The sequence below is a fragment of the Ochotona princeps genome, chromosome 6 (assembly GCF_030435755.1).
Source record: "Ochotona princeps isolate mOchPri1 chromosome 6, mOchPri1.hap1, whole genome shotgun sequence".
Taxonomy (NCBI): domain Eukaryota; kingdom Metazoa; phylum Chordata; class Mammalia; order Lagomorpha; family Ochotonidae; genus Ochotona; species Ochotona princeps.
In genome coordinates this window covers 64,469,084-64,487,879 of record NC_080837.1, presented here as the reverse complement: position 1 = coordinate 64,487,879, position 18,796 = coordinate 64,469,084, and positions in this window count along the sequence as shown.

The window sequence follows — 18,796 nt, the reverse complement described above, 5'->3', positions numbered from 1 at the left end:
CCAAACAAACCTGAAGAGATGTGAAGTGACAATGGGATGACCCAATCATCTGTCTAGACTAGTTGAGAATAGAACACGGTTCAGAATTAATTGTAGTACACTCTAAATGAGAACACTGCCAATGAAAGTAGTTATTAACATGCGAACGGCAGAATATTCAAAAGAAAGAATCGCAGAATTGCTAAGATTTAGGATATGATTTGACATATGGCATATGAAATAGGACCTGACAAGGAGTTTTTAATAATTTTAACTTGGATGATTAAAAATGTATAGTGAGGAGATACTAGGAAAGAAGGGTATAACAAATCGCAAGGAAAAGTGAAGTTTCATTTTATTCCTGAACTTATTTCTGTTTATGGTATATTGTTTTGAATTCACTATCACTTAAAAATAAGCATCCAAGCTGCTAGAAATGAATCTCAAAAGAAACATTCTTGATTGTAAATTTGTTATTAATTTTAAATGTGTCCATTAACTGAGATCTTGTACAGTTGGTAGAAACATAAAGCCAAAATAGGGGAAAGCACTAACAATGAATAATAAGGCGTTCGGGGGACATGCAATCAATCACTAAAAGTCATTCGCATAAATGTTGGCAAGTAACATGCAACACCCAAAGTGACATGACAGAAAGGAACTTTCTTGCAATTTCAACGTGATTGATCTAAAACTGATTTAACTTGAGATAGGCTGTTTATTTTAAAGTCAATTACAGAACTCCAAAAGAAAAAATAGGAGAATATAAAGGCATGAATAAATGTAATATTTTGATTCTTGCTGGGAAGATTAAATATAGCAGAGATGACATTACTCCTAAGATGAACCTGTTGTAATAAACATGTTTGTGTGGTACTTCATTAAATCATCAGGAAAAAAATCTTCAGAAAAACTTTTAAAGTTATTGATGGTAGTTTTTTCTTCAAAAATTTACTGTATAATGTGAATTCTACTTGTTTAATATGACATTACATTCAAATAGATCATAAGCTATATTTTCTAAAATAGATACTTCCAAAATTAACTCACATTATTTCAAGGTTAAATGGAACACTAAATTAAGTCAACCATGAAAAGTGAGTTTCATTAAGCCAGTATTACTATAATTAAATATAAAATAGATCACAAACAAAATGAAACTTACTGGATAAATGATTTTTAAAGTAACTTCAAAAATCATTTTTGTAAAAGTCGAATGAGAATATACATGTTTTTCAGAAGACGGTGATGCACTATTTTCTTTTTTTAATTATTATTTTTAATTCATTAATTACATTGTATTATGTGACACAGTTTCATAGGTACTTGGGTTGGGGAGGGGGGATGCACTATTTTCAAGTAAAAAATGCAATGATACATGATTGAACATTGAAATGCAAGCAAACGAAAAATAACAAAAAGAGAAACACTTGTCTAAATGCAAAAAATTTAAATATATTAGTCTAACAAATTATATTTGAAAACTAAACTATGTGTTCAATGAAACTATTTATTAGATATTGGAATTTTTCATATCTGACTATACCAATATTTTATAAGTCTCTGAAGTTAGAGTTTGTATTGTCATCCAAGCATGACTGATTTCACCAGATCCCCAAAATATGCTAGATGATTTGAGTAAATGAAATAGGGGCAAAATGTAAAAGAGATTCATGTTCTTATTAGCAAAGTATTATTAAAAGTGGATAGGTGGAAGACAGGGCTGGAAACAGAGCCAAGCCAGCAATTGCAACCACCAGCTAATTGGGGCGATGGACTGTTTCGGGTCCTGTACTTGCCAAGTATACACAAGAATCTGTTCTGGGAACACCTCAAAGTTTCTTTGGGGATCTCCCCAACTGAACTGCCAGACTCAGAACCATAACCATGAAGGACAGAACAAATCAATCAACTACCCCAGCCATATGTTGGCAGTGAAAAACAGGGCAAATTGAGACTCTAAGATGGACTGTGTCAATCAGTGGATTCCTCAATGACCTCATCATGCTCGGAATGGTGAGATTGCAGCAATTCTTAACTGTTGAACTATCAAAACCACTTGAGCAAGACCCTCAGAGCATGCCCCACATCAGGGACTTGGGGTGGGTGGGAGACTGGGTGGGGCTTCTCCCTTTATCTCCCCATTACTCCGGATACAGGAAAAAAATGTGGAAATAATGGTTTTACCCACTTTCCTGTAGCCCTTGAACCTTTGTGCCCTAATTAACTATGTGAATATTGTCAAAAATAAAGGCAAAATAGTAGATAGGTAATAAAAAGTAAAACTACGTGAGAATAAATTTCTTCCAAAGAAGAGTTACTCCTTCAAACATAAAAGATGTTGTTTGTATATTCTATGGAGTGGCTTACATAGTCAAAGGAGAAAGGGATACAGGCTCAGTGCAGACAATGTATAACCCAGATTCCAGGGTACAGATATTCCGATAAAAGCATAGTCCAGCAGAGCATGCATCCATCAAAAAGAATCAGCTCAAGTTTTTTTTGTTTTAAATTTTTAGGCCAATGTTTAAGGTTCACAGAAGAACAAGTGTTCGATCTGTCTACTCAAAAGATGTGAATGCACAGAAAGAGAAATGTGATTTTTGCAAAGCATCTGGCTATTACTTTAATATCGTGAGAAGAATGTTGGACAGCATAAAGTAAAAGGTCAAGTGTGGACATCATTACTCACCTTTAAAAATAATAAGCATATTTGAGTTAGTGTTGTGGTAATGTAGGATGACAGATATAATAAATGATTTCTTATAAGTTCTATTCTTGTGTTAAAATTATATGACTATGAAAGGTTCAGGCTTCTAGCAATGCCTATAATACATGAACCAAAAGGAGATAGTTAAGAGGAAGAAAAAAAACACCATCAATGTTGAAATAGCTATGATATCATACCATAAAAGGAATGACTCCCAGAGAAGTGTGTGAAGAGTTTCAGTATGTTTCAAGCTCATGGAAGTAACCGGGTGAGAACTGAGTGGGGGACAAACTGAACAACCATGTGTTACCTCAGTAAATCCCTTCAGGAGCTGATCACTCTCAGAATTTACAGAACTGACTTCAAAGCATAAAAGAAATGATATCTCAGGCTCCCAACATTGCCAGTGTAAAAGCTGGAGAAGGCAGGATTTCCAATACATGTGACTTTTTAAAGATGAAGCCACCAGAAAGATCAGCATTTAGGGTAAGCCTTCTTCCCACTAATACATCTCTCAATGAACAGAATCATTTCTGAGAAATGGTAAGGATACTGTAGAACAGGAAGACCTGATGCCTTTTCTCAAACATGACTTGTTGCAAAGAGGACATTCAATTGAGATTTAACACCAAACAAACCTCACTGCAGCCCCTTGCGCATTGATTAGATGATTGTGAAGCTCACAAAATAGTCAATCCAATACTCATTTGTACAATTGCTGAAGGAGACCCAGCAAGACAGCCATATGTCAAGGGCACCTAGTTTCCTTTACTCAGAGGAATGCATAATAATCCCCTCAGAATACACCAGAGCTCAGACCTCTCTTGGTTTTCTGGCTCTGAGGACACATTATGTTGTGCCCAGGAAAGCGTAAGCTTCAGGGCAAAAATCTCATGATTTGTATGTTATTATAACATACAAATCATAATGATATAGATTAGATTATCACTCCAAAGCATGAGCAAATAATTAAGAAGCCATAGAATCAGAAAAATCCAAAAGAAAAAAAAGTAATGATCCAACATCCAGATTGGGATTCTTAGGGGGAAAGAATTGACGCAGAATGTAAAAGATACTTTTAGTGGCTGATAGTTTGTCTACCTCAGCCTAGGCTGTTCCACCCAATCCAGGATAGACTTGATGGCTTAATGCAACAGGCATTTACTTGTTTATAATTCTTGAGGTTTACACAGATACAAGCTTTGGTTCCTGTTGAGAGCCTTCCTCCTACCTTACAGAGCCATGCTCATGTTTCATCCTTAAATGGAAGACTGAGAAAGGAGAGGGAGGAAGGGTGGGGGGAAGGAGCACAGAGAGAGAGGGACCCTATATTCGACACTTACGATCTCATCTAAATACTATTACTTGCCAATGATCCGTCGCTAAATACCATCACTGTGGGGGCTACAGCTCAAACCAATGAGCATGATCGCTGTGGGAACACCCAGCAACACAGACTACAGTGTCAGTTGCATTCTTGGTGTGATTTCAAGATGTTATTAAATACAATAGTCCAGAATATGGTACTAGTGGAGAACAAACTTTGGAATCAGAATTTGAATGGAAAAAAAAAAGCCCTGCAAGATATTTTATTACCATGTTTGAAAATTAGCCCAATGGAGAAAAAGCATAGACAGGAAAAAAAAATAGCCCAAAATTTCCAAATTGGAAGAAAATACAGAGAAAAAAACATAAAGAAAGCAAAACAAAAATATTGACCATTATTAAAAACCCATTATAAAATTAATAATTAAAATATGCACACTATAAATGAATGTCTGGAAAGGAAGACTCATTTTATAAAGGTGAAACAATTCTAAAAGCAATCGATACATTTTTACAGTACTCACGTTTTCATAACCTGTTTCAAATGTTTTTGGCCAATCAATAGATGATAGATTAAGTAATCATAAAAAAATTAATTATAGAAAATATACTGTTTTTATTTACATCAAGTTAGGATTACATGATGACCACAAAAAGATAATGCATGATAGACTATAAAATTAAAAATGATGTTATTGCCATGGATTTAATATGACTGTCTTTCAAGGTATAAAATCCAACTAAATGTCATTTGATGGTGGAAAACAAGAAAAGACATTTTCTATTCTTTCAAATGTGCATCAATACTGTACGCTTTTTCCTAATCAGAATATGCCATTTTGTAGAATCAGTAGACATCTTTATCATAAATGAAAATACTAAAAGTGATTTATCAATTATGAAAAATAAACATACGCAGAAAGTTAAATAAAACAAAAGTAACCTATGATGTTCCCCAGAAATACAAACATAATAACTTCACTGGACCATATTTATTACTATCTGGGGGACCAAGTCCTGACACATGGCCTGACATATGGATGTGCAACATGTGTCTGTTAGGTGGAACTGAACCTACAAACTACTGAAAGAAATATGCTAAACAGGAACAGGCAGCAGGTCTAGCTGTTAAGATACCAACTAAAAATCCCACATTCTACATCAGAGAGCCTGGGTTCAAGTTCCAGCTCTGCTCTGGATTCCAGCTCCTGGAAGGCAACAGGGAATGGCTCAAGATGTAGAGTCGTCACCAAATCAAACTGAGATCCAGTCCCTGGCTTTGGTCTATCCCAGCCCAGAAGCCTGCTGTCATTTGCAGGGTGAACTATCAGAAGGGATCTTTCTGTGTATCTATATGTCTTTCTGTCTGTCTGCCACTCACACGAATCAAATAACAACTTTAAAAGTATATCAATATTACATTAAGAGTACGTTAAATAAATATACATTATTATAATGATTTCATTGTGTATCCAACTGTCAGTATGCTTATGGTATTACAATAGCAATGACTGAAAGAGGATCAAGAGTAGTGGAATTCAAGGATACTTCAAAAAGTTCGTGGCAGAATGGAAATCAAATCTTTTATTTTCATACAAAACAATTTTGAAATGCAAGGAAGTTCAACATAAGGATACATGTGCTGAGACAGGATATTTTAATTAATTAATTAATACTTTATTTATTTGAAAGATAGACAGAGATCCATCTTATAGCCAGTGTTTCATGCCCCAAAGACCCTCTAGTGGGTGGGACCTGGTCAAGCCAAAGCCAGTGGACTAGAACTCAGTCTAGTGGTGGCAGGGACCCAAGTTCTAGAGTTCATCTGTTGGCACCCGGGATTCATACTGGCAAGAGATTATAAAGGGAAGTAGGAGTGTGTCCCAGCCAAGGCATTCTGAAATGTGATGCATGATGGGGCCTGTCTGAACTGCTAAGCCGACTGACCATCCCAGCAGCAAAATTCACAGACATCGAGAACAAGGCTTAGAAGCTGTAACAGTTGAGCATATCCAAGACAAACTGTAAGGAAGGAAAGAAGGAAGAAAAGAAGGGAGACCAGGAGGAAGGAAGGTAGAGGGACAAAGTAAGGGTGGGAGGAAGTAATTATTGTTTTAGTTTTCAATCACCTTTGATATCATTCAGCAGTTGGACACCATATTTAAAGTGGTGCTATTGTTTTTTACTGAGACTTACTGTCTTGGTAAGACCGCTGTATGTGTCTATACAACTCAATTTCCATGAAAGACAATGGCATATTTTGATATTACAATTCCAGTGATGTTTCAGAAAAAAACAGAATTTGTTTTCCAGTAAAGAAAAAGTCAATATCCAAGACAAAATTAAAGACCCTGAAAATCCTTAGTACATTGGCTTTTAATTAGTTTAAGAATACCAGCATCTCCCTGAGAACAAATCTGTCTGACATTTATAAAATTATGCTGTAGTTTAAGCTAGTTTATCTTCAGTGTTTTGAATCATCATTTGTTTTTTAGATCTGCAAAACAAAACATGTATCCCAAATCACAGGGACTTTGCCCTATGTTCTGTTCCATGCTAGACATGCCAGAGATTTAGGGTCAAAGATAAAATTTTATTTTATTTTTATTTAGTACAAGAGAAAGGAATCTTTTACTGACATGATAATAGCAGCAATTTTGGTAGATAGCCTTTCTTTAAAAAACAGATCTAAAAATTCATGAATGCAACTTTGCTTATAAAGTTTAAAAGTATTTTTCTTTTGCTACCTTCAGCAAATAAAATGGATATAAATATAAATGAGATTATCAAGAAAGATGTATGAATTACTCACATGAGTTTTTAAAATAATAAAACATCAGTACAATGAGGCTCAACTGACATGCACAATTTTTCCCTTCTGGTTGATTCAACCAATCGTGGGAAATTATGTATTATTCAGTTACAAGCAGTCAAGGATAAACTATTAAGCTGCAATAAATATGGGAGTTTATAATTAGCTATTATTTTGAAATCTATAAAAAACTGAAATGTTAACTACTCTAACACTGAATTTCTCAGCCCTCTGTTGAGTTCAGTCAGCCTGCTGCATAAATTAGTAATGTAGTTTATCCTGCAGAGTTCTCTTTAGAAAAGATATTGAGTATCTCTAAAGCTACATTAAAAGTTTTCCCTTCTGATGGCCTAACCATCAGTAACTACAACCCATCAATTTTATTACCTTTCAATTCCTCTGAGTCAGTTTGAATCCCATAAGTATGTATTGCAATGTCTCCCTTACACACACTGTCAATTTTAATCTTGTCCTCATTTTACTAAGTTGATTGGCAAAATGCAACCCCTACTTTGTACCTACAACCTCTTAGCAGAAAACACAAACAAACCACAATTATGTTGATTGCTTCTACATTAAAATCAAAAGCAATGTTTTCAAAGAGGTGTCTAAAGCCTAAACAGTCATACTTAAATTGCACTGGGTTGGCCCTCATAGACCTACCTTATGGACTTTCTTTAAACTTCACCTTTTGCCCATCTCACTCTTTTTCCAATACTCTAACTTTTCTGAGAATACAGCGGAAATCTCAAAGACCTACCACCACAGCTACCAAACAGTTATGAGGATATTGACGTAATGAGAAATTCCCACCATCATATTCACCAAACAACTCTGGGAATACACAGGAGATCACGAGACCCAGTCATGATTCCCGCTCAACACCAGCATCCGGGTCCACTCTTTCCTTTTCCATGGATGACCCACTTCCCACTTCGTCCAGGACAATGTTCAGCAATCCCCTCCCTCCCTGTTGGCATATCTGCTTGTTTCTGCTCTCTATGAGATCAGTCCTATCAGGAGATAAACTTCCTGTCATTTCTTCTAGATTAAAACATCATTTTGCTCCCATGCTAGAGTTCCACATCTCCACTCCTACTTACGGCAGTTCCCAGAGAAAGAGTAGTCTATTTTCAATATCTTAAAACGTTTTGGTCTCTTTTTCCTTAAATGTCTGTTACCCAGGCTTTCCCTAGAGGCACTCCACAGAACATTTCTGTTCAGTGTGTCCATAATGATCAATTCAATGGTTGCCTCCTGGTCTTCCTCTCAGTTCATTTTAGCAGTGTTAGATTCAGAGAAGCTACCAACCTGTGGGCACCATTTACCTCAGTTCACAGAACAGGCACACTCATGTGGCCTTTTCTTCTTCATAGACCACTTCACAATATCAAGTCCTAATTCATTCTTAACCAATAAACTTACCCTGCTATGCTCCCAAGTGCTCCGACTTCAATTCTTCTGTCTTTGCATCTATAATACAGAAAAAAATGCTTAGTCTTTTATGACATTAAAAATCTGTTCGTTACAAATCCTAAAAACAATTTTACTCCAGACCTAGGTTTGGAATATGAAATTCTGACTGCTGAGTCTAACAATCCACAACACTAAGATCATCTTTAGTTTAATTCACAACAGCTCAAATCTTGATTTCTTCTCCTATACTTCTGTACTAAAGTTTTCTTCATCCAAATAAAGCTTGTTTGTTTGTTTATTGTTTATTTACTTATTTATTCTTGGTTGATCAGGCTTAGAATTCTATAGCCTATACTGTGAGTCCCTACATCTAGTCCATCAGGAAAGACTGTCAACTAGCATGAGGACACGTAAAAATGAAAATAAAAGATCCAATTCCTCCTGCTAAAAAGAGGGGGAAAAACTTCCCTGCCTTAAATATATTTCTTGTAAGGCTTGGGGTTACCACTCAATTGGCTAATTCTTCCCCTACAGGCACTAAGATCCCCTACAGGCGCCAGTTCTTGAACTGACTGATCCCATTCCCATCCAGCTCCCTGATTATGGCCTGGATTGTCCAAAGCTTTATGATCTGGTACCCATGTAGGAGACCTGGAAGAAACTCTCGCTGTTGCTGTCATTTGGGGTGTGAACCAGCAGATGAAAGCGCATTCTGTGATTTTTTTCAGTACTTTGAAATCCACATACATGCATTTATGTGAGACATGGCTAGTGCTGGGGTAGGTCAAATCCAATAGCCAGGAAATTTTACTGTTTCCAAAATAGGTGCAGGGGCCCAAGCAGTTAGGCCATCTTCTGCTGCTTTCCAAAGCAGCTAGCAGAGAGCTGGATCAGAAGAGGAGCAGCCAGACTTGGGAGGCCTGTCTGGAGGAAGGCTTCAATGTTCATTCTTACAGATGAGCTGCAGAATGGTACCTTGAATAGGGAATAAAATCCCTCACCTCAGTAACTGTGTATCTAGAAGCCATAACAACTGTGATCATTTCTTTTCTGTATCAGTTAATACCTTTGTTGGGGGCAATTACCATAATGTATCAGTTATTAACCTCATGCAGGCTAACATAATGTATCAATGTCCTATGTTTATAGTTTGCATGATCTGAAAATAATTGCTTTATTACCACCTTGCCTTTTTATTCATATTGGTTTGGTTTTATAGAAAGATTATAAAGAAAATTTCGTTTTATACCAGTTTTGTGTATCAGGGTCTACACAACCGCATGCAAAAGATGTTAACATGGAGGATGCATTATAAAAATCATATGAAGACATTAACTAGTTACTTGGTAAAGCAAGTAAAATGGAGATAACACTAGGGAATACTGAAACAGCGACTGTGATTCATAACTATAAACCAAGACCAAGAAATAATGATGATGATCAAATAAAAATGAAATCTCCGGGTTCAAAGCAGTATTTATGAAAGCAGGTATGAACAGATAATTTTAGTGATGACTAGAAAACAAAGTATGTAGAACTACAGACAGACATATTTAGAAAGAGGCAGGCGTTTGGGAACTGTCACCTTGTAGCCTGGGTTTCAGTCCTGATTCTACTTTTGAAATCACTTATTGTTAATGTGTTCACTGCAAAGCAGCAGATGAGGATTCAGGGACTTGGGTTTCTGCATATATGCATAGGAGACCTGGGTTAAGTTCCTGACTCCTGGCTAAAGAATGGCCAGCCGGGGTTAAATTCCAAGCATGTAAGAAAGCGTATCAATGCATTGAAACTTTCTCTTTCTGCTGTCTCTGCTTTTCAAGTAAAATAAAAGATACATTCTTTCTAAGTTATGCTGCCTCACCATATTGATACTAATGTTTTGATGAGGTCTCACGAGAAACAAGTGACAAGCATTAAAACGCTTTAATGAAACCTCTCAACTAGATGTCCACGGACCAACTTGCAAAACTTCAGGGTACTTCACCATAGTGATGTTTCTGAGGGCTCAATGGTAATGCAATTCCTATTTCCTGGCTACTATCTCAACATGCTTTCTAGTGTTTGAATTTTTACTTTTTATGTGAAAGATGACAGAATAGTTTTAAGCTGAAGTTGTTTTACTGCATTTGTAGTATTTTCATGTGTGTAAAGACCACTCTATTTTATACTTTTATGTGAATTGTCTACTGCATCTTCATTCATCTCAAGACTATGGTTTTTGATTCATTTTAAATCTTGAAGATGAATGTGGCTTTCCCAGTCTGTCACAGATTAGCTTAGCAGTCTATTAAGTGAACGGCCCGACTCCAGGTTTTCTCTGTCACCCATCCTTCAAAATGCATAAGGTCATTATAGGTATGCCAACCCCTACTTTATAATAAAATACATGGTCTTAAAACCAAAAGTCTCTAATTGGTGCTAATTATTACTAAAAGAAGTTAAACAGTTGGTTATGACACAGTAGCCATCAATCTGAGAGAGGAACTTTCAAAATCCTTGATTCCGATGGCAGATATTTCAAGGAAAAGCTGAAGCTCAAGAGACACTGAAATGCTCATTAGCTTTTCACTTTCCCGTGAAAAATATCCTAAGGCTGAAGGTATGACTCTGAAGGTGTAAGAGATTTCCCTCATAGATATGTCACATACGGCTGAGTTTCTTCATATCTGAGATTGATTCAGTCAGTTATTTGCTTCTGGAAGTAATCATCTGCTGGATGTAACAGTTGCTTGGGCAATACAAAAAAATCTTAAAAATAGTATTTCTTGGACCACTGGGAGATGACACATCTTTCCTAGAGCATGACATAATGAACAGACTCAGTATATAGATAAAACCATTCTTGAAAATGTACAATGCTTAAATTTGATAATTGGCATGGACTCATGAGTGTGCTTTTCATACCCCATTTGTATGGTAAAAAATACAAAAAAATATTTGAATATTGCAAACATTCTTGGCCTCAACACATGCCAGTGGTTTAATTTTCTTCAACTATTCTGGGGGAATCTATTTGCACGTGTCAACTAAATAATAAGCAAAAAGAGGCTTCATGGGACCTAACTAGTGCCATTTATCTTACAAGGATAGTACCAGATACCTCAGTCCAGTACAGACTTTAAAATCCATGTGACATTGCCACATACGAGATACAATGAAATAAAAGATAATACTGGAGTAGCATGTTTTATGATTCATCACAAAAAATGAATTCTTTGAAATTAACCAAACGATAATTTTGTCTACATTACATTGAACATTACCTGTGCTACAGTGTTCGGTAATCAGAGAAGTATCCATTTAAAGTCATTTTGCCCACTTTACAGGTACAATGTCAGAGGATGGTTGTTGGAAAGGTGTGATCAGTCATATAGTCGTAACAAACTCATCACTTTTCATAAGAAAGAGACATAACTGTTAGGGGGAGAAGTTACACAGCATCATGAGATGGGCAAAATCAGAGGCTTTACACTGTCAACAGAAAAGCAGGGAAGGCAGCATGAAGGAAACATATCTGATTGGAAAACACTAAAATGCCTAGGAAAGCGTGAGTTCCATAAGGTAGGGGTCTCAAACCTGTGTAGAATGAGGTTGTGAGAAGCAGTGGAACATAACTATGAAAGACTTCGAGTGTTCAACTGATGGTTACAGCTTTAACGTAGAAGGCAACAGAGAATCATTTGATTATGTCCAGACAGATGATGCAAAGATGTAAGATAACCTCAGCAATGTAGAAATGTGCATTAATTAATGACAGCAATCTCGATAAACAGGCACCTTATCCAGATTATAGGATCAAGAATTATAAAAGGAGAATTCATTTCATGAATGCTCCCTTTGGAAAAAAAACATGTTGTAAAGAATAAAAGGATCAAGATTAGAATATGTAGTGAGCAAAACTATCTTTCTGATATAGAAACATGACCAGTTACAGAGCGTGAGAAATGGTGAATGACGTTGAAGACGCAATTCAGCACTGTCCTTTCTCTGGTCTTTGTTTTTGTTGTTACTTTGGTTCCCTAAAATTGTTATTTTGTGATTATTTTGTTTTCAACATGCTCTGAGATACTCCCTTCGTAACAATAGTGCAAAAATGCAAAGGAATGCAAGTAGTGAATGAAAAATGACAAAAAATATAGTACTTTACAGATCAACTGAATTTTGCCATTTCTCTTGGGAGGTTTTTCAGTTAAATTATGTCCTGGTCTAGAATTTACATTTTTGTGACAATTTTATCAATAGAAAATGGACATATAAAATCACATATTGTTAAAAGGAATAATTTGCTACATACTGATACACGTATATATACATATATGTATTTATGTGTATGTGATATACACACACATTTGTGGCACCAAGAGCATAGTCAAAATAATGAAAGTATCAATTACTGCCAAGATGTTCCTCGCCCCTGGTTAAAAACAGCTGAGGCTTTTTTCATGTCCCAGAATTCTGTCTCCCTAGATAAACACACATAGTTTATCAGTGCGGATTTCAGTAATGTGCCCAATGGCCAATGAATATGTACCTTTCTTCATATACATGCTAGTCATTTGTTATTTTTCTTTGGCAAAATGTCCAGTCAAAATGTCCACTAAAATCACATTGTGAGTAATTTTGTTGGAGACATTTTAAATTCCTTATATGTCCTGGGGTTTGACCTCCTGTCAGTTCAATTCTTCCCCAATGATTTCTTCCATTACTTTTTCTCCTCTTTTTCTTTTTAAATCATGTTTAGTTTAATATGATCTTTTTTAAATCTATTTTGTTGCCTATGATGAGCAAGTGCTCTGCCTTCATTTTCTGCTATTTATTTCATGGCTTCAGGTCTTACACTTAAATCTTTTACTTAAGATAATTTCTGGCATAGCATGACATAGGGGTTTTTATCTTACATTTGGATATTCCGTTTTCCCATGGACCATTTGCAGATAATGCTTAAAGTTGAGAAAATGCAACAAGCATTAAATAGCAAAATTTAGATTCACATCATAATGATATTACTAAAATGCTAAATGATCAACAAGAGAAAATATGCTGAAAATATCTAGATATTTCTGCTTTTTCCCCTCTTTATTAGAATGTGTGAAATGGTAGACATTGCACATTTGGAATTTTGGAATATATTTGACAAATACAAACAAACGAAGATACATTCCTGTATCAGTCTTTGTTCAATTAAGGACTATGTATTCTAATAACAGTAGAGAACTTAGACTCTGTCATTAATATTTCAATATTTTCCCAAAGTTCTGAATGACTACATAAATTAAAAATTAATATTAAAGATGAATCAAAGATACTACTATAAAGACATGAGATTAGGTGTAGAACTGCTGGAGTCCAGCTCCAGTTGAGTTCAGAACTCGAGAAGGGTGCATGGATGAGGCGCAAAGAGAGACAAAATGGACCACTACAATTCCACAATCATCATGGACAATGTGAGCAAGCTGTCTGCTTTATTTATACAGAACCCGCCAAACTCTGGCTCAGACTTTTTACGTCATGGTCAAGTGGGTGTTCCTAAGGATAATTCTGCCATTTGTTTCACCTTAAAGCAGGATGTTATCCATCCTGATCCTGTGGTCAGGAAGTTCTCAATAGATGGTGCATATCAATCAGTAACACATTCTTACTACAATCCTCATTCTACAACTTAATCTTTAATCAGTTAAGGGAGGAAATACATCACAGAAGGCAGGACCTAAAGATCAAAGAAAGAGGGAAAGAACAGATTCCCACTACACCTGGGGTAACACCATTGATTAGTATATGTTCAGTGGGGACAGCAATAATAAAAGGCCCTTTGGCTAAAACGGTATCAGCAACATCAACTTCCAAGCTCACATTGGTAGTAAACATTAACTCCACAGAGGCAGACAATGCCTAAATAAATTATAGAAATCTCAGCAGGGTTGTCCGGTGTCCATGCAGAGGGAGGTGGAGCTGCATGCAGGTGGTTGCAAAGATATCTGCCGGGCCCTGCCATTCAGCGGGAAATTCCTTGTGGCCCTGCCTGCAATGGAACAATTCTCTTCACACCTTCCTCTCTTCCACACCCATCACACAGACCCCAGTGTAGAACCAAAGAAAATTTCTTATCCTAATAGTTTTATGTGAGAGATTTATGTGACATTTAAATTGATAGATTTGCATGAGTCAGCCATCAGGGAATGGATTTTTGGATTATACACTAAAAGACTTTAAAAAACATTTTAGTCATTGCTTTTATTCTATACTCAATGTACCACTTTTAGATCTCAGTGCTAGCTGGTCTTAATATTCTCCTCAGCTTGAACAAACAGTAAGGGGAAGTTTCTCTGATTATATGTTCATGACCTTTCTTGTCTTAATTTACTTTAGGAAATTTTCAATTGTAAATTTTTTCTCTATTTCTTTGCGATATAAATCTTGTCCTAACCTATGGCCCATTTTCCTCCTCAGGAGGGCTTTCTAGAGGCCTTGGGACGCATGTAATGATCAAGCAAGGCAGTGTCCCTATTCCCCTGTTTCCAAGTTCAGATAGGAGGTGAACTTAGACGAAGGCCAGTTAGCAAACCCAGATAACCTAGCACCACAACCTGCCCCAATACTGCTACATTAGCTTGCCCTAGGGCTTAGAATTGTCCTGAAATAGTTCCATTTTTGTTTCTGCTTTGAAAAGTCTCAAAAAAAAAAAAATCTTTGCCTATTTAACTAGACCAGCCGTAAACTTCCTTGGGCAAGAGATCAAAGAGTTAAATTATAAAAACAAAACCTACAGATAGAAAGTCTACCTGTTGGCACGCTTCTCAAACGGCTTAGGTAGCCAGGACTTGTGGAGCTCTGGAGACCAGGGGTGGGCCAGGAGTTCCCTGAGTCTCCCTCAGGGATGTTAGATTTCCAATTACTTGCTTCGTTGTCCACTTCATTCCTGGGCACACCAACAGGGAGCCAGAGCATGAGTGGAGCAGCTGGAGCAACAACTAGTGCTCTTATGGGATGCCAGTATCTTAACCTACTGTACTCAAATGTCTGCATTAAGAGAGCTACTGTTTTTAAAACAAATTCTCTCCTTGGGAGCTTTAAAGGATTCTTTGTGAAGAGAAGAATATAGGAAAGTAGTAATGTTTCTTAAATGTATTTCCATTGTAATATTTTAGGTCATTTTAAATATTTTGTTATGAACAGTGAAACAAAAGTTTTTCAAACAAAAACAACTACATCAGAGAAACATTTAATGAGCTACAAAAATTATACTAATGACTTATTATTACTTTGTACTCCTATACAACTTTAAAGCCACAAAAAAACCCTTCAAAATATTTGTAGACCATGTAATCAAGTTTTCAACTTTAAAAGTTACAGTAGGTATATATACATACATACATACATACATACATACATACATACAGTCTTGCTATTTCAAATGGGTGCTCCTTTTGCTTTTAGTGTTTTAAAACAATACTAATGGGGCTAAATGGTGGCGAAGCATTGCTGGTTCGAGTCCTGGTTGCTCTACTTCGGCTCTCTGCTGCTAATGTGTCTGGGAACGCAGCACTAGATACGCAAATCCCTGGACCCCTGGACCCATGCGGGAGACGTGAACGAAGCTGCTAGCTTTGGACTAGTCCAGCTCTGGCTTTTGCAGCCAACAGGGGAGAAAAACAGAGCCTAGGCACATGCCTGTGTGTGTGTGTGTGTGTGTGTGTGTGTGTGTCTGTCCCTCTGTCACTACATCTTTCAAATGAGTAAATTTAAAAAAGGCTTTCAGCTACTACATATAGATAGTAATCCTTTTACTTTAACTAAATGAAAGGAAATAACACTTTCCAAAGGATACATGTGAGTGTGCATGTGTATAAATCCATGTGTCAAGAAGCTACTGTAGAAAGTGAACTTGTTAATGACAAAGGTCTGAAAAGAGTGAAAGCAGAGATGGAACACTTTTATGTTTTAGCTGTTGATGCCCCCAGATGGGCACTTTCTATAAAGAACAATAATACAAGACATTTCCTAAAATTTTCATCGTGTAATGTGACATGTTATATCCTTTACTGGAATGTAGGTAAAATGACACATACCATGTCTAGGATGAGTGTGAATGTAAGAGTGTGTGTGTGTGTGTGTGTGTGTGTGTGTGTGTGCACGTGTTGAGGGGCAGCAGTTCATTTACCTTTTGGCCACCAGTATGTGAGTAACTGGGGGAGATTGTCCCTGGATCTCTGCCTGCTTGGCCCATGTGGAAAGTCTTAAAGAGATGGCACACTGACTCCAAGTGTGCCCCCTGGCACTGGTTTTCACACACCGAGACCTCAACCTGACTTGATCACTGGCCATGCAGGAGAGGGTAGTAGGCTGCACCTAGTCTCTCTTCTCTGTCTTTGGATGAGCTGTGCTGTGCCTTGATAAGCAACTTTGAAAGGTAAGTGCTGTCCCACCTTGCCTGCTAGCCACACAAGGTGTTCAGGACCTTCAGCATACCTGCCAGCTATGTGTGACCTTCAGCATGATTGGTGGGTCCAGAGAGATGGAGATGCCTTCTAGCGAATTATAGTGCTGTCATTGGGTGGGAGGATTGCTGGGAGTCACCCTTTCCAATTTTTAAGGCTATTTAAGATTGTGTTCGCTTTATAATAAATGGACATGCTCGATCAGACTGTCTCCAGCGCTTCTTGCTAAGGAACACCTTTTCCTCATCCTCTTGGTGGTTGAGGGGGCCTGATTGTCAGGAACCCCCGAGAAGCAACCGCATGTAAAGCTGACAGATTGAACTCCATATTGCCCTGAGATTCTGGCGTTTAACCTTGTTAAACAAGTGCTGACCACAAGCCTCTCTTCGTCTTGTTTGTGGCCATGTGATTTGTTCTCTGCATGAGTCTAACTTGAAGTCTTGCATGCACTCAACCCAAGGTTCTCCAGAGAAGAGGCCTTCTCCATGTTATCTGTTTACCTCTGTTTCCATCTATTATTCGAGTGTTTGAATTAATATGGATTGATTGGATGGCACAGTCACAGAGAAGCAACTTGTCTTACTGTTTTTAACTTCTCAGAAATTTGACTAGCTTCTTGGGGAGAAACTGGTTTGGAGACAGAAATAGTAAAAAGTAATAGGCAAAAGGCACTTTTTGTTGCATGATGGGAAACAGATCTGATTGCTAGCCTTTTCTTAAAAAATGTAAATTCTTGTAATACAAAATTTTATAATATAATTGTCACTAAAAAAAAATCATGTAGTGCAGTATTTGCCAATGGCTCCATGTACTGGGAGCTCATATTGGTCAAAATGGTCATAATTATTGAAATAAAGTAGAAAAATTTGTCATCAGGACTGTATCATAGCTAATAACATTATTTTAATTTTTCTAACTTCAAATGTGCTATGAGCAACTCATCAAGGCTATTGTAGCTTCAGAATGAAAAAATGTTTTGAAGTAGCATAACCTTACAATGGATACTTGCTTAAGAGGAGTTTTTGCCTAAATTCTTACTCAAGCACATACTTAAGTATATCCAATGTACTGCATAGATTGGAATTTTAACATCAAGTGACAAATGAGCCAGAATTTCTAACATCACTATCATTCAATATCAAATTACTCTTTTTGAAAATGTTTTTAAAAGAGATTTTTAAAATTTCAATAATGCACATATTGTACTGTTCTCAATCAATAGCAGTTGTTGGAAAGTCTGGGGATCAATATTTTAAATAGGTATTCAAATAGTGTAAACATCCTGCGAGAGCTCTTCATAATATTGGCAAATTAGCTCTTTCCACCAGCTAAACTCTCTCCTTAACCCTTTGGCGCTTCTCCATATGCCTCTGCCGACCTCTCCAATGCAGCAGTTAACAGCCACCTTAAATAGATTCCTTCATAGAATAGTACATGCCCATTTTCTTTCACAGATACTCTCATTTAAATGTTTACTTCAGTGCAGTGTGTTAGATCACCACTAGGGATGCCTGGATTCCATAAAGCCTGGCTACTCACGGCTACTTTTTTTTTATGACACAGTTTCATAGGCTCTGGAAATCACCCAACCCCTCCAAAACACCCTCCCCCCAATGTTGGATTCCTCCACATTATTACAGTAATACAGTTCATATCCAGTCATGTTTCCTTCATTGCATAGACCATGCATAGAGTCCAGCATCTTATCGTCCAGATAAATTAAACAGTTTCATTGGGAGACCATCCCTGGTCTGAAAGTAGAGCTGGCAGAATATCATCCCTTCCAATGAAAAGCCACAACACAACTTCAACAACCGTTTTGATCCAGCTCATTGCTAACGCACCATGGAAGCACTGGATGTGGCTCAGGTATAGAAGATCCTGCCCACATGGGAGGCCACATGCCAGCTATCAGGCTGGCAAAGCTCTGGCTATTTCAGGCATCTGGGGAGAAGCGAACCAGCAGGTGGAAAATTTCTCTGTTATTCATTTCTTTAAATGCATAACAAAAGTTTATGTAAAATAATCACTCTGAAGAGTATTTGCTAACCATAAGGTTTTTTTTTTTTTTTTCTTAAGGAAGGCTTGTCTACCTGAAGTATCAGCTCCTGCACT